General features: G+C 39.6%; 1 long non-coding RNA gene across 1 annotated transcript in view; it reads left to right on the forward strand.

The window, feature by feature from the left end:
* The window catches only part of LOC121074069, a 173,681-nt gene that overhangs the window by 148,479 nt on the left and 3,165 nt on the right, over window positions 1–22,037 (forward strand). The window contains exon 2 of the long non-coding RNA XR_005822083.1: window positions 9,616–9,622. This is a non-coding gene — a long non-coding RNA (uncharacterized LOC121074069). The remainder of the gene's footprint in view (window positions 1–9,615; window positions 9,623–22,037) is intronic.

Genomic DNA, 22,037 nt, shown 5'->3' on the forward strand with positions numbered 1-22,037 from the left:
CCCCTGCAGAGGGTACTCCAACCCCTGTGGCAGACCCTGTGGCTGGGTCGGAGAAACGAACTGTAGCAGTGCAAGTTGACCCTGCAGAGGGTATTCCAATCCCTGTGGCAGACCCTGTGGCTGGGTCGGAGAGGCGAGTTGTAGCAGTGCAAGTTGCCCCTGTAGAAAAGGTGAAAAAGTGGTATAGAGACGCAGGTCGTTTAGAACGCAGAAAGTCTTCTGCTAAGTCTGGGTCTGGAGAAGACGAGGCTGGGCCATCAAGTGTGCAGGAGGATGAAGATGAGGATGAGGATGTCAGTAAGTCAACAGCAACTACCCGAACCCTATACCAGCGTGAGCTACGAGATGTGCGAAAAGATTTTGGTCGCTGTATAGGTGAACAGCTTGTCACCTGGCTGCTCCGGTGCTGGGACACTGGAGCCAATGGTGTGAAATTAGAGGGCAGGGAAGCCAAGCAGTTGGGATCCCTTGCTAGAGATGCAAGCATTGACAAAGCAATTGGAGATGGAGCACGATCTCACAGCCTCTGGAGGCGTCTCCTGTTAGCTGTGAAGGGAAGGTATCCCTACAAGGAAGAACTTGTATGTGTACCAGTCAAGTGGACCACCATGGAGAAGGGAATTCAGTACCTGAGGGAATTAGCCGTACGGGAAGTAATTTATAAGGACTTAGACGATGCACAAACATCCACAGATCCAGATGAAGTCCAGTGTACTCGACCCATATGGCGGAAGTTTGTACGGAATGCACCATCAACATGGGCCAGCACATTGGCAATAATAACCTGGAAAAACGGTGAAGATCCCACAGTGGGTGACATGGCTAAACAACTCCGGGAGTACGAAGGAAATCTCTCCTCTTCCCTACAGGCCTGCGTCTCGGCTGTGGAGAAACTCTCTGAAGAGTTCCACCAACTTAAAGAGAATTTATCTTCCCCCCCACCTGAACAAACCAGTGGCCACCAACTAAAAGAGAATACTTTGGAGAAACTTATTGAAGAGGTCCACCAACTTAAAGAGAATTTATGTTCCCCCCCACCTGAACGAACCAGTGGCCACCAACTAAAAGAGAATACTTTGTAGAAACTTTTTGAAGAGGTCCAGCAACTTAAAGAGAGTGTATTTTCTTCCCCACCTGTACAAACCAGCGTCTCAGCTATTAGCGGTAAACGTGCATCCATGCAAAGAAGACAATATGGTGGGTACACACCCCGCACCACCCTGTGGTTTTACCTACGTGACCATGGAGAGGACATGAGAAAATGGGATGGAAAATCTACTGAGACCCTAGAGGCACGGGTACGTGAGTTGCAAAAGAAAACAATCGGGAGAAAGGGGTTCTCTGAAAAGTTTGCTGCTCCAACTTCTAGCAGGCAGTCTTTTAAACACAGAAATGAAGATTCTGACCAGGACTAGAGGGGCCCTGCCTCCAGCCAGGGGGAGGAAAGGGACAACCGAGTTTATTGGACTGTGTGGATTCGATGGCCTGGCACGTCTGACGCACAGAAGTATAAGGCTTTAGTAGACACCGGTGCACAATGTACTCTAATGCCATCAAGCTGTAAAGGGCCAGAGCCCATCTGTATTTATGGCGTGACAGGGGGATCCCAGCAGTTAACTGTATTGGAAGCTGAAGTGAGTCTAACCGGAAATGAGTGGCAAAAGCACCGTATTGTGACTGGCCCGGATGCTCCGTGCATCCTTGGCATAGACTATCTTAGAAGAGGATATTTCAAGGACCCAAAAGGGTTCCGCTGGGCTTTTGGCATAGCTGCCTTAGAGACAGAGGACATTAAACAGTTGTCTACCTTGCCCGGTCTCTCAGAGGACCCTTCTGTTGTGGGGTTGCTGAGGGTTGAAGAACAGCAAGTGCCAATCGCTACCACAACTGTGCACCGGCGGCAATATCGCACCAACCGAGACTCCCTGATTCCCATCCACGAGCTAATTCGTCAACTGGAGAGCCAAGGAGTGATCAGCAAGACCCATTCACCTTTTAATAGTCCCATATGGCCAGTGCGAAAGTCTAATGGTGAGTGGAGACTAACAGTGGACTATCGTGGCCTGAACGAAGTCACGCCACCACTGAGTGCTGCAGTGCCGGACATGCTAGAACTCCAGTACGAACTGGAATCAAAGGCAGCCAAGTGGTATGCCACAATTGATATTGCTAATGCATTTTTCTCCATCCCTCTAGCAGCAGAGTGCAGGCCACAGTTTGCTTTCACTTGGAGGGGAGTCCAATATACTTGGAATCGGCTGCCCCAGGGGTGGAAACATAGCCCTACCATTTGCCATGGTCTGATCCAGTCTGCGCTGGAGCAGGGGGAGGCTCCTGAACACCTGCAGTACATCGATGACATCATTGTGTGGGGTGACACTGCAGAGGAAGTTTTCGAGAAAGGGAAGAAAATAGTCCAAATCCTTCTGAAGGCCGGTTTTGCCATAAAACAAAATAAAGTTAAAGGACCTGCACGAGAGATCCAGTTTTTAGGAATAAAATGGCAAGATGGACGTCGTCAAATCCCAATGGATGTGATCAACAAAATAACAGCTATGTCTCCACCAACTAGCAAGAAGGAAACACAAACTTTCCTAGGTGTCGTGGGGTTTTGGAGAATGCATATTCCAAATTACAGTCTGATTGTAAACCCGCTCTACCAAGTAACTCGTAAGAAGAATGCTTTTGAATGGGGCCCTGAGCAACGACAAGCCTTTGAACAAATTAAACAGGAAATAGTTCATGCAGTAGCCCTTGGGCCAGTCCGAACAGGACCAGATGTAAAGAATGTGCTCTACACCGCAGCCGGGGAGAATGGCCCCACCTGGAGCCTCTGGCAGAAAGAACCTGGGGAAACTCGAGGTCGACCCCTGGGGTTTTGGAGTCGGGGATACGGAGGATCTGAGGCCCGCTATACTCCAACCGAAAAGGAGATATTGGCAGCATATGAGGGAGTTCGATCTGCTTCGGAAGTGGTCGGTACTGAAGCGCAGCTCCTCCTGGCACCCCGACTGCCGGTACTGGGTTGGATGTTCAGAGGAAGGGTCCCCTCTACACATCATGCAACTGATGCTACATGGAGCAAGTGGGTTGCACTGATTACTCAGCGGGCTCGAATAGGAAACCCCAGTCGCCCAGGAATCCTGGAAGTGATTATGGACTGGCCAGAAGGCAAGTACTTTGGGATATCGTCAGAGGAGGAGGTGGTCCGTGCTGAAGAAGCCCCACTGTACAACAAGCTACCAGAAAATGAGAAGAAATATGCCCTGTTCACTGATGGGTCCTGTCGTATTGTGGGAAAGCATCGGAGATGGAAAGCTGCTGTATGGAGTCCTACACGACGAGTTGCAGAAGCTGCTGAGGGAGAAGGTGAATCGAGTCAGTTTGCAGAAGTGAAAGCCATTCAGCTGGCCTTAGATATTGCTGAACGAGAAAAGTGGCCAGTTCTCTATCTCTATACTGATTCATGGATGGTAGCAAATGCCCTGTGGGGGTGGCTACAACAATGGAAGCAGAACAACTGGGAACGCCGGGGCAAACCCATCTGGGCTGCTGCATTGTGGCAAGATATTGCTGCCCGGGTAGAGAACCTGGTTGTAAAGGTACGCCATGTAGATGCTCATGTGCCCAAGAATTGGGCTACTGAAGAACATCAAAACAACCAGCAGGTGGATCAGGCTGCTAAGATTGAAGTGGCTCAGGTGGACCTGGACTGGCAACATAAAGGTGAATTATTTATAGCCCGATGGGCCCATGACACCTCAGGCCATCAAGGTAGAGATGCAACATACAGATGGGCTCGTGACCGAGGGGTGGACCTGACCATGGACACTATAGCACAGGTTATTCATGATTGTGAAACATGTGCTGCAATTAAACAAGCCAAACGGTCAAAGCCTCTCTGGTATGGAGGACGATGGCTGAAATACAAATATGGAGAGGCCTGGCAGATTGATTACATCACACTCCCCCAAACCCGCAACGGCAAGCGCCACGTACTTACAATGGTGGAAGCAACCACCGGATGGCTGGAAACATATCCTGTGCCCCATGCCACCGCCTGGAACACTATCCTGGGCCTTGAAAGCAAGTCCTATGGCGACATGGCACCCCAGAAAGAATTGAGTCAGACAATGGGACTCATTTCCGAAACAACCTTATAGACACTTGGGCCAAAGAACATGGTATTGAGTGGGTGTATCACATCCCTTATCATGCACCAGCCTCCGGGAAAGTTGAACGATACAATGGACTGTTAAAGACTACACTGAAAGCAATGGGTGCTGGGACATTCAAAAATTGGGAAACACATCTGGCAAAGGCCACCTGGTTAGTCAATACTAGAGGATCTGCCAACCGAGCTGGACCTGCCCAATCAAACCTGTTACGCACTGTAGAAGGGGATAAAGTTCCTGTAGTGCACGTAAGAAACATGCTGGGTAAGACAGTCTGGGCTACTCCCGCCTCAGGAAAAGGCAAGCCCATTCGTGGGATTGCTTTTGCTCGGGGACCTGGATGCACTTGGTGGGTAATGCAAGAGACTGGGGAGGTCCGGTGTGTACCTCAAGGGGACCTAATACTGGGTGAGAATAGCCCATGAGTTGAATTATAATATGTTAATTATCATATAACACTGTATGTCATCGCTACCATGGTTGCTATATATCATAGATGAAAATGGTGATTAATTAGAAGGTATTGGAAAGAGTGTAACCTGAGCATGACATAAATGGTATGGAATAAGGGGTGGATATCTGTCCTGGTTTCAGTTAGGACAGAGTTAATTTTCCTCCTAGTAGCTGGCAGGGTGCTATGTTTTGGATTAGAATGAGAAGAGCGCTGATAACATGCTGATGTTTTAATTGTTGTAGAGCAGTGCTTACACCAAGCCAAGGACTTTTCAGCCTCTCTCTGTCCTGCTAGCGAGCAGGCTAGGGATGCAGCAGAAGCTGGGAGGGGACAGACCCAGGACAGCTGACCCAAACTGGCCAAAGGGGTATTCCATACCATCTGACGTCATGCTGAACAATATATAGGGGTGGCTAGCCGGGGTGGAGGGGTGGCCGGCTGCTCGGGGATAGGCTGGGCATCGGTCAACGGGTGGTGAGCAATTGCATTGTGCATCACTTATTTCGTACACATTATTACTATTAATACTATTATTATTATTGTTGTTGTTGTTATTCTTTTCCCTGTCTTAATAAACTGTCTTTATCTCAACTCACAGGCTTCACTTTCCCGTTTCTCTCCCCCATCCCGGAGAGGGAGGGGGGAGGGTGAGCGAACGGCTGTGTGGTGTTTGACTGCCAGCCGGGCTAAACCACAACAGTGACTTTCCCATGGAAGATTCTCTCTGTGTCATGCTTTCTGCTTGGCAATCTTTTTTCTTTTCTTTCCTACTCACAATTGCACAACTGTGCAAAACTTCTGTTCCTGATATTCACTTTCTTTTCTATTTTCACCAATTTCCACTTTCTTTCTGTTTTCTCATCTCCCACTTTTTCGTGCATTGGTGAAGAACCTGAGTCATCAGAAGTATCAGAGGCTATAGATATTCTGCACAAAACAGCATTACTTACTTTTTTGAATATTATGAGACTCACATGCATTGGTAAAGTTGAGCTATGTCAGAAAAGGAAACACCTGGGCCCACAAAAAAAGGATAGAAAGAGAAGAGTGAAAACAACAGTGAAGGAGCAGATTGCCAGCAATACTTATCTTTTCCCTGCAAAGAGGCTCTAGCACGAAACATCAGGTGCTTTTTATAATAGAAGTGGAAGCTTTGTGGAATGTTAACTCAAAAACAAAGCAAATTTCACTGTGCATAGGCTCCTTATCATCCCTTTTCTGCACTGAAATGGTAGACTTTCAAGAAAGAATTATCAGTTTGATTTCCCTTTCATTCGTGCTTCAGTCCAGCAATGCATGCAAGCTCGATATCATAGAATGGCTTGTATTGGAAGGAACCTTAAAGATCATCTAGTTCCAACCCACCCTGCCATGGACAGGGACACCTCCCACCAGACCAGGTTGCCCAAAGCCCCGTCCAACCTGGCCTTGAACGCTACCAGGGATGGGGAATCCACAGATTCTCTGGGAAGCCTGTTACAGTGCCTATATACAGTTTTAGACAGCTGACAATTCCACCCCCCCCCACCCCCCCTTTTTTTTTTTTGTTAACAGGAATTAAGCATTTACAAATTTTATGTGTACTTTCATTCATGAGAATGATATTTCATTTGTCTGGTTCGTCTGGTTCCATTCTTAAGACAAGTCAGCTATCTGGAACTGAAATGCAAAATCACCATCCTTAAAAGGAAAATGGGGATACTGTAACCTTTTGGCTTTTGTCAGTTCTTTAAATCCTTTTTTTTCAATGATGCTTTGTGATTTTGATCACAAAATTTGCTGTGTTTAGTGATGGACTGCATCATGTTAGACATTATGCTTTAGGCTTTTATTACATAACAGTTGTTCCACCCAAAGAGCAGCACAATTCTTGAGCAATGCTACACCAAAATATTTATGCTACAGCAGAATAAATTCTGCTTGGTTATATATTCTGCTAAAAAATAATGTGTGTCATGTTCAATTATGTTTATGTCATTTTAAAAATATTTCATAAATTTTTTTGATTTGATACTTTTTTTTTTTGGCTGGACTTTAGAGTTTGATTTAAATCCCAGCGAGTGAATGTATGGCAACAAAGACATAAGGAGAGGGAGAGGCTTGCGCTGTCAGGAGCTTGGACTGTGACTTTGTTTTCTAGTAATTAGCCCTGGAGCAGTGGCTGAATATTACGTTAGAACTTCTATCTGTTCACAGTGATATCAATCTAGAAAACAGCTGACAAGCAGCAAAGAGGAAAAACAGCTAAAATGAGAAAAATCTATATGCTGATTTCTGAGCTTATACACATAGAGCCATTAGCAATTCATATTGAAAATTTTATCATGCACAGACATTCTTAATATTACTTACATATGTTACAGATGAAGAAGAAAGAAATTTAATTTGCCCACAGCAGAAGGAGATGTCAGAAGCATAAATATATAAATATATATATATATATATTTTACTTAAAATTTTGGTATAAAATAAAATGAAATATTTATGTCTGTATATCTATGTTACCTCTACTTTTTTTGAATAAATATTATGCCAAGGAATATATCAATATTGCAGATTCTAGTTTATACCAGTCTATCGCTACAACTGCTGGCTAATTTTATTTGAATGCTACTGTATCATCAGACTATGGCTCAATTACAGTTATATACATAAATATAGCTGTTGCCTGGCATTTAGAATACTCTCGCCTTATGTTCATCGACTTTTTGCTGTCAAATACTACTCTATGTCCTTGCAGCTAGCTCCCCCACGAATTATTATAGTCAACATCACCAATGGCTTTCTGCTGCTTCTATTTCTAATTTTAGCTTCAACTTTAACATTTTGTTGCTTTTCACTCATCTACATAGACTGAATAGAAGTCATGAGGCTTCTTCCTGCAAAGTCCTCTGGAATTAACCTTCCTACCCTCCACAAACTAACATAAACATCCCTTCTCCTCTCAAACCAGAATCATTGTTATCTCCTCATCTGTGGTCATGACATCTGCAACCTCATCCTTTAAAGCCTACTCTAAACACTATTCTGAAGATCATAATCTTGCTTGCTTATTGAACTAGATAACACAGTTTATATCCTCTTCAATCTTTGTTTACCACTGCATGAAATAAATGTTTCTGGTCCTTATTACAATGCCTCTCAAAGCTGATCTCCTTGCAGCTTATTGTGTTTTTTTCTAGAGAATTCTGAATGTAGTGATACTAAAGATGCATGATCTGTGGTTTTCATCTTCTCTAAGAAATATCTTCAATATTCTGTTGTGCCTAATAGTTAATAGCTTTACAAAGGAGGAGTCTTTATTCACTTCATCTTTTTTTTTTTTTTTTATGTCACTTCACAAAACTTACCTCTTCCGTAATACCAACAGAAATCTGATTCACCAATGAGAGAATTATGACTGCTGCTACTGGATAGCCAAGAACTGAACACATCCAGTTTCCACCATTAATATGTCTTTCTATCCCAGCTGGCTTCTCATCTGTCTCAGCAGATTTTATGCCAGATTTTAGCTTGCAAATCAATGCAGAGATGTCATTTATAATGTATGTATACAGCACATAACACTACCTGGTATGCGCCCTGGCTGGCTTTCAGTTATAGTGTAACTATCTATATTGTTGGTAGGATTTTGTTTTGCTTTTTCATACCCTAGATAGATGAGAGCTTTGTATATGAAAAAAATGTTATTTTTATATTTTTAAATTTCATAAGTACTTCTTCTTATCATTTAGCTAGTAATTATTATCGACATAAATAACTACAGAAAACTTTTTTTTCATTTACTACTGTTCCCTAGCAATTTTCCTTTTAGACAGACACCAAGGACAGAGGACCAAGCCCACTCACAGGTGTTATGGTATAAATCTAGAAATACTTTTTATTTTTGTCTTGCTAACCAGAGATACCATCCCCATAAAATATAAAGAGGACATGAGAAAAAGAAACAAACAAACAAACAAAAAAAGGCAGAAGAGAATGTAAAAGTATTGAACAAACACATACTGATGATGGAATTAGAGGCAAGAATTACCTCTTGATCTGCCATACTGAGAAGTCTCTGATGGATGGGTAAAGATGTTCTTTTCCATTGAATCCCAGAGAAAGACAGAAGTTTGTCTACTGGCTAAATACAGAAGGCTAAGTGCAGGGCTAGGAAGCTAATTCAAAACCTAAGACTAATTTAGATTTCCTGAAATAACCATTATGATCAGAGCAGCACTCTCATTTTATATATTTGCCTAAATAACAGTTATAAGAAAGTTAGCAATAATTTTAAAATTTTCTTGTTAGGAGGGGATATTATGCTTGATCCGGGGGAATGGTACTTGAATGCCAAAGAGAGGGGTATCATTACAAAAAGCTAAATAGATGGATTGATAAAGAAAAGCTGAATAAGCAAAAAAGAAAATGCCTTAAAGATTAGGAGAGTGCTCTAGAGGAAAAATTTGAAAACAATTAAAGAAGATTAAAAATTACAGAAGGAAACAGCCAGGAGGAAAACATAACTGCTATAAAAGATTGACTAAAAGACATGAAAGAGGAAGGGAAAAGAAATCAGAGAAAAAGAAAAATATATATAGAAACAATGAGCTTGTTATAGCTCTCTTGTTTTATGGTAAGTTTAGCTTTATTCCACAGTTTGCCATCTCTCATTTTTATGTTGGATTTAGCCAATTTCAATAAAACATGAGACTGTTTTTCTGGCCCCTGACCAGAGGCAGCTGTGGCATTGGTACTTGTGCCCCTGCAAACGGAAAGTGCTGATATATTGAGGTTGTGAGCACTGCTCCTTTCTAGGTACCAACATTTCCCTGCCTATAGAGGTGACTGCTGGGAGGCTTCACCATTTTAACCATCAGCTCTTAGGTAGAAACCTGTAATTGTGGAAATTGCCATGCTCTCTTTGATTTACAGCAATTTTCTCATTTTTTTTTTCTTCTATGTTCCCCCCTCCCTCTCCCCACACACACTAAACAGGGAGAGTGAACAGGTACTGCTGGAGTTACCTCAACAAAAGAGGAAGGTGCAAACATGCTGATTCTTAATTATGCTAAACTTTTTCATAGCCTCCTAGAACATATGCCTACTCCTGTCAGGGTGGTGCAAAAGAAGCTTATACCTGTCAACGTTTTCCAGGATCTTCTGTCAGTCACAGAAGGTATAATGGGCTTCCCCAGGAAGTAAATGGATATACTCAGGCTTCGTTTCCTCACTTTAGAAGTAGACAGTAAAGGAAACATGTAATTTCAGAAATCTCTAAAACGTTCTAATTTTTTATATTGGCAGCTACGTTGTTTTGGAGAAAATAACTTCTATCAGAACTGCTTGGTTCTGATAGAAAACTTTTACCTGTAAATGAGTTTATACCTGACTTCACTATTTTTAAATGTATATGCCTCTAAGGTAGAAGACGTAAAATCTTAAATTATTATTAAAACCTGTAGCCAAAGGGAAAAAAAATTAGAATTGGACTTCAGCACTTGGACTTTAACCTATCAGAATTACATCAGGCTCAGGTTTTCACACTGGCAAGTGACATGCTACAGCATGCTGAATGGAATTCTTTATCTAACAGTGACACCTGAGAGTGATAAATTACAAAATAATTTTCAAGTCCAACTACTGAAAAAAACTGTCTCCACTTGGGTTAGTCACAGTTCACAAGTAGGAGCAATTTTGCAATTTTAAACTTTCAGTGACATCCTCTTTTAATTTTTTTTTTTTTAACCTGGCTCCTAGAGTTTTTTGTACTATGTTGTTGCTAGAAGACTTACACTTTAAATGTCAAAGTCTATCAGGAATGAAAATGTTCCTGTGGGAAGGTGAATCAACTCATGTATTAATCACTAAAGAAAGTATGACATAAGGAAAACCTTCATATTTAAAGAAAACTAAATCTATGGCTATCGATAAAATAAATGCTGAGTTCCAATGTTTACTTTAAGTTGTAGCAGTACATAACAGGACTGATCATACAAGCAAAGACAAGAGCAGGAAGAAAATATTTAGATGGGCTATTAAAAGCAAACAGCAAGGTTAATAACGCAGGCTGACTTTAAATAACGACAACAAAAAATAGTGATAATTAATAAACCAACCAAGTATCATCATACAGGGTGAAATTAAGATTTTTTTAAATATAAGGAATATTGTTCTTACAACTTCCGTTGCTTGTTTGTTGTTTAAATGGTTTAATATGCTAAAAAGACACTCACTGTTTCTCAAGGATGGATGTAGCTATGAAGAGAGGCTTTTAAGGAAGAATATTCAAGTTAAAAGGTACAATGTCACTGAAGTATTGTGGTAGTACTAGAGTACTGAGTATAGTTTCTAGAATTGATTAAAATTTGTTCTCCCATCATTATCCAAAATTTACTGTTCTTTAGTTCAGCACAAACTGAAGCAGACCAATAACTATTCACACAGTTTTCACAAATGGCTAGTTTCACCTTTTTTTTTTTTTTTTTTTTTCTCTTTTTTTTTTTTCTCCAGAATGATGCATGATAAAGCCTGTTTTCCATAAAATTCAAACTGATTTCACATAATTTTCCCCTTGTCCTAATTTCTTTACAGGTTAATTCCCCCTTCTAGCAGTCATAACACATAATATCTAGATGGCTATGTATTGACGTGACTCATTGTAAGCACTGCACAGCACCAGTAGTTTCAGTTGTTAGTGCCCTCAACTATCTGATTTACTTTTGCTGAAGGTCCCACCACTCAAAAAAAATATCCCCGCCCTTTAGCCACCAATGCTTACACCTTTAGTTTATTAGCTTAAAAGTACAACTAAAAAAGTTTTGCAATAATGTTTAGGGCCGCACTGCAGCAGCTAGCATGGAAACAAGTATTTATTTCTGCCGGTTTTGCTACAGGGGATACAAGAGGACAAGGACAGACTGGTGAAGGCTGTACTTTTTCTATCTGCTCCAACCAGATATACCAGAGCTTGTTTGCTAGAGCCATTAGTTATATGAGTGACCTCCTTATCCTGATTCATTTTATTCCAGTAATTCATCCCTTCTTCCATATTCTATGTGTTCTGCATCCTTTGCACATGTTATAATACATTGGTGGACCAACTGTACAATACACCTTAGGATGGAAACAAAGTATCACCACTTCTTCGTTTGTTATCTCATTTTTACCTAGTCTTTAAAAAAAAAAATGTTATCTGAAAAGAAGGGAAGGAAAGCACTCTTTGGAGAATATCCTGTATGTGACAATGCTTAAGCCAAGTACTGCAGATTTGCCGTCAAAAACAATTACATGTTGTAACAGAGTAAATGAGGTCAGAAATCTGGCTGCATCCTTCAGTGCCTAGATAATCCCTTCATGGAAAACTAGCCATGAAACACATTGACACACATTATTTGGGATAAATACTATGTTTTGCAATCACACGGACAAGCACAAGGATTTGCAGTCTCAGATGCACGTAACAGCATCAGAGAAGCCATTTCTGTATAAAACTTACAAGCATGCTGTAAGGCATCTGATAGCTTCTCTCCTTAACATTACAGAGGCTTAAAAGGCTGGTATACATTTTACATCCTTGCAGCACAGAAAGCAGCAGCATTCTGATTTTTAGGACTTGTAAAATATTGCAGACTGTAGCACTGTAGAACCAGTCATTGGGTTCACAACGAGTTCAAGCTTTCAACCTTCAAGAGTTTTGGCCCGACATATTGTACGGGGCTGGTTACACACCTTCTGTTGATCTAACAGAAACACACAGTTAAGTGTTGGCTTTAAAATAAAGAGCAAAAATAAATAAATTTCTGGTTGATACAAGGTTTAGATGTGACCCTGACCTCAAAAACCCCTTCCAAGCTGATTAAACATCAATTAATTCAGTGTTTGCTAAAATATTGTACTTATGGCAGGTATGAAAGTACGTAACTGGACTATTCCCAAGGCTTATATATTATGCAAGCAGCACACAACAATGATTATAAATCTCCTCTAGATGCAACAGCTAAAGATCCTCCTGGCCGTCCGTTATTTGGAGGAAAGAGAAGGAAGAAAGGAAATTTTAGTCAGCAAACTTAGCTGTGGCCTGACAAATTACTTCATCCATTGCCGCTAATGTAGGCTAACCAAGCTGAATTAATTTCTTTGCCACCATGATCTCTTTTTCTAGTCCAGAGATCAAGGTCATATTACATCAGCAGAACACCGACCAGATGTGTATTACTCTTCATGAAACAACCTAATTTTTATTCTTGAGGCAGTAGCCACTAGTGGCCTATTAGCAATTATATACCATAAGGTCTTTCATACATTTCTGTTATTCACAGCTCCTACAAACTGCCTTTGCACAATGCAGTAATACGTACAGCTTAAGCAACTGACCTCTAAAGAATATTAAATAGCTGTGTGGCAGCTAAAAAGCAATTATCTCTGTGACTATTTAGATATACCTAAGTAATTTTTTACCATTTATGGTGCTGTTAATGATCCCTCTTGTTGCTTTGATATACCAAATCACGGTTAATCTATGCCCACTGCTCTGTGTTACAAATGCAAGTGTGTTTGTGTTGATATAAATACTAGACAAAATGAAATTAATACCTTATTATTTTCAAGCTTATACATGCAAAGCTACTTGGAGCTGGCATTTTCTTTTCTATTATCTAATTACAAAGCCTTGAGGGATATGACAAGTGAGCTAAGTATTTGAGAAAATGGGATATACATGCTCTTAGGTTAGTCATGATTTTACCTGGCTGCAACAGCAAAGCTCACCAAGCCTACAACACTCGGGTTAACAATCACTAGAGAGCACAGCAAGAACAATAAACATCTAACTACAAATGGAAAAACGACCCAGGAGACCACTGTAAATGCCATGTAACTGAACCTGTGTAGGAAACAAGGTTATTTTATGCATGTTAACAGAATAACCATGAAAGTGAAATCAATGTGCCACCACTGCACTCCCTTTGCTGTCTCCACACCCAGCAGGACCTAACTTTGCTACCACACTGACAGAAGTGGGAAAATGAGTCCTGCTTCTTAAGAACCCTCCTGTCCTTAATGTTAACATGCAACTTCTGTGACACTTTACTGGAAGTTAGTGGATCTCATTTTCTTTAAAAAATTTTAAGCATGCCTCAGGACAAAATTCCATCCAAGTAATAAAGATAATCCCATGTAGTATGAAGGTGAGAAGGATAAAAAGGAATGATGGCATTTCATATGATCAGCTACCAAAGGTAGGATCATAGAAAAGGATGTGCGTATTTAGTTTACAAAATTTTACCCAGGTTAAGAATGGCGAAATGCAGCAAATATGTAGTTTTGCTGTAATTCTGTTACTAATGATTCCTCCCAGCTTATTGATTGCAGCCCAAAACTTCCCTGAATTTAGATAAAAAGGAATAAAATTGTTCAGTGTTCTGCATTCCAATATACATATATTTACCTAACTTACCAGGCAAATATTTCAACAACCTGTGCAGTACGTAGAGCTATGTATGATTCTATTTCAATTTCTTCCAAACTTCAGAAATTAGCACTAAAACTTTCTAGCTCCTAAGCAAGTTACTTCCACAATAATAGAACTTTAAAACCCTGTGGAAGGATATGTTTGAAATTGCCTGTTCAAAGAAATTTATGATTTTATTATAGCTGCATATTGACTATTCCTACAATAACCTGAAGGCAGAACCAAACAGTTTATTTATTCAAACTGCAAATGAAATTGGGCAAGAAAAGTAATTAGCAAGCAACAAAAAATAATGGAAAAGCACCATAAAAGCAGTTGTGAATTTATGTGGGTTGTCAGATAGTTAGAAAAATAACAGCTTACATTTAAAAAGATCAACTTTTAACGTACAGCACACAGTATATACCATGAAGTTGATTTTCAAAAAGCCCAGAAACTCTGCATGTAGCCCAGCCTCTTTTCCTGCTTGTGAATGGTAATGTTAACTCAGGAATAAAAGGTGCTCCTACAGTGACACATGGGGGATAGACTCAGCACAGATGTTATTTTTTCTAAAAGAAACTAATTTTCAGAAATAAGGATTCTGCAGAAGGTCCTTCCCTATATCTGTTTTATATTGATAGGCTCCATTTCTTGTCAATGAAAAAGGCAGCTACTTGGAGCTACGCTGTATTCTGCGGGCTAGGATCTGCTCCATTTTTCTCACCTCTCTTCTCTCCTCTTATGACTAACCCGTAGTTGCAACCCTGTGCTACCTTGGGCACAGTCATGTGTTGTAACCAGGAAGTTCAGTTGATTCCCATTTACTTTCTTAACTTTCAGGTCCTGCATCATTTCCTAACTTCTAATATCCCAGGAAGAACTTCAATCTCCTAACTAGAAAACAAAAAGTCTGAGTTCCATTTCACATTGTAATGTTGCTTCTATTCCACACCCATTTAATCCAATACGCTACCTACTGTCAATCCTCTACCTCAACTGTTCAACCCTTTTATTCTAGTTTTTAAATCTGACCATTAGAGTTAGCAATTCACATGTGTTTGACATATCTAATTTCCATCTCCTTTTGCCCCATGCAATGTTGCATTCAACAGCTTGCCATAGTCAAAAGAAAACACTATGTATATATGGAACCAAGAATTTACTGTTAATCCAATCTTTTTTATTTCTCTCTGTTTGTTTGTTTCATTTTAACAGCCTAAGAGTCAAAACTATTTAATATGGAAAACTCTCATTCATAAAACAGATAAAACAGCTTTATGAAATCTTCCTAGTATCTACACCCTTCTCTGGTGCTACGCTTGCCCCCCAGTGTCCCCTGGGTCCTGCAGGAGGCCAGCCTGCTGGGGCAGAGGTGGGGATGGGCCCTCACCCACGTAGCTGCACAGGGCCCTGCCCGCTCTCTTCTGCTGGGGCCCAGGGCTGTGCACGGTGGCTCCCAGCCATGGGCTGCGATGCCCCTACCCCAAGGGCCACCAGCCCTTTCCCATGCCCGGCAGTCACCGAGCTGAAGCTGCATCTGGGGAGCCCACAGGCACGAGGCCGCTGGACATGGGGAAACCAGGCCCAGGCAGTGCAGGCCCGCACCAGCCCAGCCAGCTCCCAGGCCCCTGCTCTGCCAGAGTAAAAGAAAGCCCGGTATTCACCATCAGTGGTGAAAATCACATTTCTGAACCATGCTAGGACCTTCTCAAATGACATTCTGCTTTATTAGGACTGTTTCGTTTTCCCTGGCCTCACAAAGTTACTCATTTATGGCTTTACCCATGCTTCTCTCTATCCCCCAAGAAACAATCCCATCTTTCTAAATATTTTCCAACTCTTTAATGTAGCTATGAATTCTGCAATGTTGAAGGTAAAAGCAGAAAGAAACAGCTGGATTATCACTTTGGCAGTTCCTTTTTGCACAGTCACTTTGCTCTCACTGTGCAAAGAGAGTAAGTGATGGCTATTACTATTTTAATGAATAAGCCCCCAGTGAGCATATAATCACTATTCCAAAAATAAAAGGGTAAATTCTTATGCTTATTTTGGATATTTATATTCTTTTTAACTGAATGCTCTTTTATATTCTACCATATTTTACTAGAAGGGCACATATTTATTTTTTAAAAAGTGAAGCAGAATGTTCCCTAATAACATAAAATCCAAACCACAAACCCCATGCTTTTATAAATTGTAAAGTTGGACTTGTGGATCTTTCTGTCTTTGACTGTCATAAACTATACTATAGCAACCACATGTGAATCAATGCTCACCCCTTGAAAATTTGTAATCAAGAAAAGAGAATGGAAAGAAAGATCAAAAAACATTTGATATTATTGTATGACATCAGTAGTTGCAGTTCAGTGACTTGTCATCTGTCCATACTACCCTCTCTCCCGGAAAAAAAATGGGAGGAATCAACCTAAATATTTTACCTCAATAAGCTATTTCCATTAAAACAAAAACAAACAAACAAACAAATGAAAGAAAAAAAAAAGACAAAGCTGGAAGCAGAGCAAAAGTAACACATAGTGTATAGAAAACAGCAACATTCTTCCTGAGGGAAAAATAGCAGTAGCTCTTTTAAGCACATGCTTTTGCATCACAAAGTGCTCTTAGAGGAAGCAGAAAGGAAATGAATCACTGCCTTTCACTTGAAACTAAGCCAGAAGATGTGGACCAGAGAACATTTGATTCTCCCCAAACACTGATCAGCATTCAAATTACAGGACAGCACTAGATGGAGTCTGACATAATCTTCCTTGAAACGGGTACAGTATGGAAACTAGTTTCACTGTGCAGATACTGGTCCAAGTTACTCGCAGATGTAGACAAAATCAGTAATGTTCTTGCTCCCTGCCTGCATAGTTTGGGAATTTTCTTTCTATGTTTTAGGAAATTATTCAATTTATTTTGAACAGTGATACAACAAAGTTTTTATCTGTAATGTTTTATTTAGAATCAAGTTTAATATGGGCATGCCGGTAAAGACAAGTGTAACTCTCAAGAAACCAGCCCCAAATTCTCTGCAATTCAATTATTTCCTAAGATAATAACCCATGGATTGAAAAAGTGCATCAAAAAGCAATAGCAAGCAGGCTCATGGCGTATGGTTACAGGTGGCTGTGTGTAGCCTCTGAATGTTTGTCCTGGCCTCCCCTCCTCCCAACAGATAAGAAAGTCAGTTGCTTATTTCTGTCCTTTGCAGGGAAAGCTCAAAGGTCCTGGCCCTGGCGCTTTTGCTACTGGGTGAGATTCAGTTCCTGCTTAAGTGAATTCTAAAATTCTTATCAATGTCAATACAGACATGATTTCACCCAACAATTTCATCATAATACTTCAGCTAGCAATTCTGAAAAAGGACCGTATGCTGGTGCTGCAGCTCCATTAGTGAATTACAGCCATCAAAATTGTTTGTAAAAAGTATTATTAAAATTATTAAAGCGATTTATTAAAACTATGTTGCTATGTTTCTTAGAATACTGATTTAGAGAGGCAATACTCCTAACAAGAAGGTGAAACAAGATTGGGGTACATCGAGACATATCTGCTCTGGATGCATTGAGTCTCAAAACACCCACAGCCCTGACAGAGCATCTCTGTGCATAGAAATGATTTACCTTTGACAGACTTTAATCAAGAATAATACCCAAGCTCTAGCAAGAAAAGCAGGCAGGTACCAGATTACCCTCTAATTAAACAGATGAGGTCAAATACTTAAAATTAATTAATACCTTAAACCCTTGGGTTTAATCTCCAGACAGGGACTCTATAAGGGAATCACTAGATACATAAATTAACTTTCAAAAGAACAACATCAGTGTATAGCAGTTCATTTGCTTTACAACATTACTTCCAGAAATTCGTATTTAGCACCCATATACATATTGGCACACATTACACTGATTTGTAATTAAAAGATGATTATTAAGGTTACAGTGCTAAACTGTGAGAAATTAGGCACATTAAAGCTGAGAATGAGACCTTGCTCAGCTTCATTGCACAAACGTATTATGAATCAGTTTTCAGCAACAAGAACAGGGCAAACCTGCCACTTGTAACATCCAGTTGCAATCTCCCCTTCACTGTTGACTTAGTCTTCACTTTCTCCTTCTCCCCAGCTCCCCATTCCTTGCCAATCCAATATTGCAGTCTGCTCTCTGGGCAAATGTAATCCCACTCTATCCTACAGCTCTCCTTCTCACAGACATCAAGCCTTGTTTCCACAGTAATTGTATCATACAAGTTCTTCCTCTGGTATCTGGAAACTGACACCACCATCATACGGTACCGAGGAAAGTAAATCCCTGTGTTCACGGATCTGGAGGTTCAGACCTCCATAAGTAAAGGGTCTAATGGGAGGGAAAGTACTTCTCAAAGCTGGAACATGCTCAATGCAGAGAATATTCAAGGAACTCAGTTTCCAAATCTGATTATTCCTCCTAGTCTTAGAGTACTCACATATTTTCAAACACTCCAAGCCTGGCAAAATTCAGATATTCTTTTAGAGAAATGGTGAAAGGCACATATCACAGGCACATAGGATGAATTTTAAGTCTCCATATTTAGGACTCCTCAAAGAATACTTCACCAAAATGCCTTAAGAAGGTTAATGTGATAGCTTTACTTGTTTCCTTAAAAATAAATAAATAAATAAATCAGTCTACCAGCAAATGTCCCTACAAATAACAACAGTTTGGCATACTGTGCTGTCTCAGATAATGGCTCCATTCTGACATCTTAATAAGACACAGAACTGCTATCCCACCTATATTACACTTAGGAAATTTTTCTTAAATTATATGATTTACTATCTGTTTTACATTTCCACAGAACCTCAATGGGTTGCAATACAGCTTATTACCAACATTCTGTTCAGTTTAGTAACAGAAACACTAATATCTGCCAAAGAGACTCATACAAAGACTCAGCAGAGTGCAGCAAAAGCATCCTCTTTCAAAATGAATGCAAGCAAATTAACCACCCTTTCCTGTTTAACTCTACTTGAGTTCAACTGGGGAGAAATAAATGCATGAGAACACATTAAATGAAGTTACCACTGGGGAATTTCACTACTAGATTTTTCTTTTATAAGCAGAGAAGAAAAAACTCAGCAGAGGAATGAGATCAATAATGCTGGGGACACCTTCTGCCCAAGCACTTAACTTTAAAGGTACCTTGTTTGTGTGTATAGATGTATATGTATATAAATATATATATATTGTTATTATTTTGCAATATTAGTGTTTCCTATTCACAGATGAAATTTATTCATTTTCTAAGGTATAGGAATTTATGTGCTTCACTCATGAAAATAAACACTATCAGCATGCACGTCCTTATCAGTTCAAAAAGTAAATGGATATTTATCTAGCAGTACAGAGATGCTCTGATTGGAAGAACAGCAAGAACTTTTCAGTCAGCTTTTTTTCATCCACAGTAAAGCGTTTATTTTCATTGTCCTTTGTATGACCACCAGAAGGCATCATTTACTGCTGATTTTCTGTTACTTAATAACAGTTAATTTTAAATTCTGCCTTTTTTTTTTTTTTTTTTTTTTTTATGGGCCAATACCTGAAGTCAAGAGGTAGGTGCTGTCTCTGGCTGAGTATGCAGGGCAGTAAAGACATTCATAGTCAAACCAACCTGAGATGACTTGAGAACAAACTTACTTTAAATAAACTAGCTTCAGATTAGTTTATTTTAATTGTAATGAATAAGCTTGTCTAGTTTTGCTGACACTCAAGAGAGGACTTATGTTCAGAAATATTTAAAATACGAAAACATTAACCTGCAGCCTGAGTTAGGAGTAAATTCCAGCATCAGTACTCTGATTTAGCATTCTGAATCAGGCTGATAAAAACATTAAGGAGGCTCCAACTGGTAATAACGAATGCAATCAAGCTATCTCAGAGAATTATGTTTCTGAATAAATGCCAATTACATGATTAGAACATCATGGTGAACTTACTTATTTAATGTCAATGTCACTACTTTATTATGAATACAACTAAGTTTTCATTACTTTTTATGTAACTGCTACACATACTTTACAGACAGTATGCCACTATCAAATTAAGAATCAAATAATTTCCTCGGGATAAGATACTTAAATTATGACACCTCATTTTGCTTAAAAAACTTTATATATTTGAACAGTATTTTAAATGTTTCGTAATGTGCAGTCTCAATAGAATATAATTTGCAAATACTGCAGTGCTTGCTTTGTTAGGCAATTAGAAACGATTTCTAAGGGCTTCAGTTTGCTATTGCTGAGCTTGTGTGGCTTTTAAATGCAGACTGGTGGCATTGTATCCAATCAATCAATGCATCCTGACACAGTGGCCTAATAGTTTGTTTTGTTGGCAACCAGAGCTCTCAATCTGAGATCACTAATATTCAAGTGCATTTGACTGCAACAAGCTATCACAGGTATAACTTTATAATGTTTCTAAACGTGCAGTATTTTGGCATTGTCCTGTTCAGGTTTTCTCTTGCATAACTCTCAAAATACACTACAAAAGAGATTAGCCTCCTAGGAAAAAAAAAAGTGGATGTTCTACTGTATTTTATTTTATTCACATTGATAAAAAAATAATGCTCAAGAAAGCTACTGGAAATTTTTTAAACTTCCTCTGAATGAAAGACTCAGCTAAAGAGAAATGGGATAATTAAATAGAAAGCATTTATCTAAAAACAGGGGATAGAACTATTTCAGTTCCTCCCTAAAAATAACAAAATTCCTTTATTAGAAAAAAATGAGGCAACGCTTTAAAAAGTCTACAGTTTAAATGTCAGCAGCCACCAGGGATGCCTTCAGAGAGCATGGTGCCTGAAGCAGTATAGACAGCAATGACCAATGCAAATGGTAAGTATTTTAAGCAGGGATATTTGTTAAATTCAAAGCATTTGAATTTTACTTCACTTCCAAGTAAAAATGGTAATAGAAATACATCCTTTCATGTCACTTAGGTAGGAAATATATCTAGACATCTCTCTTTTATTTAATCAGGGGAATCCATAGGCTCAGGACTCTGCCACCTGCTGTCTGAAAAGAAGTCAGAAGCAGGAGCTAGAGAGACAGAACTGAGGAAAATTTTGGAGATAAGACCAAACAAAACTTTCCATTATTTCATGTTTGACTAGCTCCTGCAGAAAAATCTACCTGTGCCAAATGGGACAAAAACATTTTGAAGCTGTGGAGTCCTTACCTGAGGGAATCATCATAGGAGAACACAATTTCAAATAATATGATATTGCCTGTGCAAGCTGAGACGCAAATATTAAAACTATTTCTCCAAATAACATACAATGGGGACTTTAAGGTTTGAAGGCTTTTTAAAGAAAGCTTGTATTATGATTATTATCTGATTATTAAGCCATCCAAGTTGGAACAATATCAACAACAGAGCATAAAGGAACAATATTATGCCATGGGAGCAGTGTGAATGACTGACTGACTGCATAATATTCCCTTAAAACAGTTCTTTATAGCTAGTTCTCTACCGTACAGACAAAAACAGTACAAAATTAAACAAACAAGAAACTACCATTTGTCATGACTGACAGGAGTTTGGAGTACCCAGATGCTAAAACAAACCATTACTGGATAAAAGATGCTGGCTACACTTCAATGTTCCAGTATTCTGGAGAGTACTTAAACAAATATATATGTTAAATGCCTACCTATTCTTAAAAGTATTTACCTAAAGTGCTCCTAAGACTAAACTAACCCATGGCAAATTAAGACAAAAATATCATTAAGCACGCATTTGTTGAAATAAATTAAGAAGAGCACGTTTTGATACTGTTTCCTCAACCCATTCACAAACACAATCCCAAATATGCTTTATTTTTCTTGAAGTTTAGTGGAACAATTGTCATTACTTTCTTAGAACACACATCATTGGAAAAAAACAAGTTGTTTTCTTATACTGAGATTTTGTCTTGCAAATAGAAGTATTGCTCC

This window comes from Cygnus olor, chromosome 8 (genome assembly GCF_009769625.2).
Source record: "Cygnus olor isolate bCygOlo1 chromosome 8, bCygOlo1.pri.v2, whole genome shotgun sequence".
Classification (NCBI taxonomy): domain Eukaryota; kingdom Metazoa; phylum Chordata; class Aves; order Anseriformes; family Anatidae; genus Cygnus; species Cygnus olor.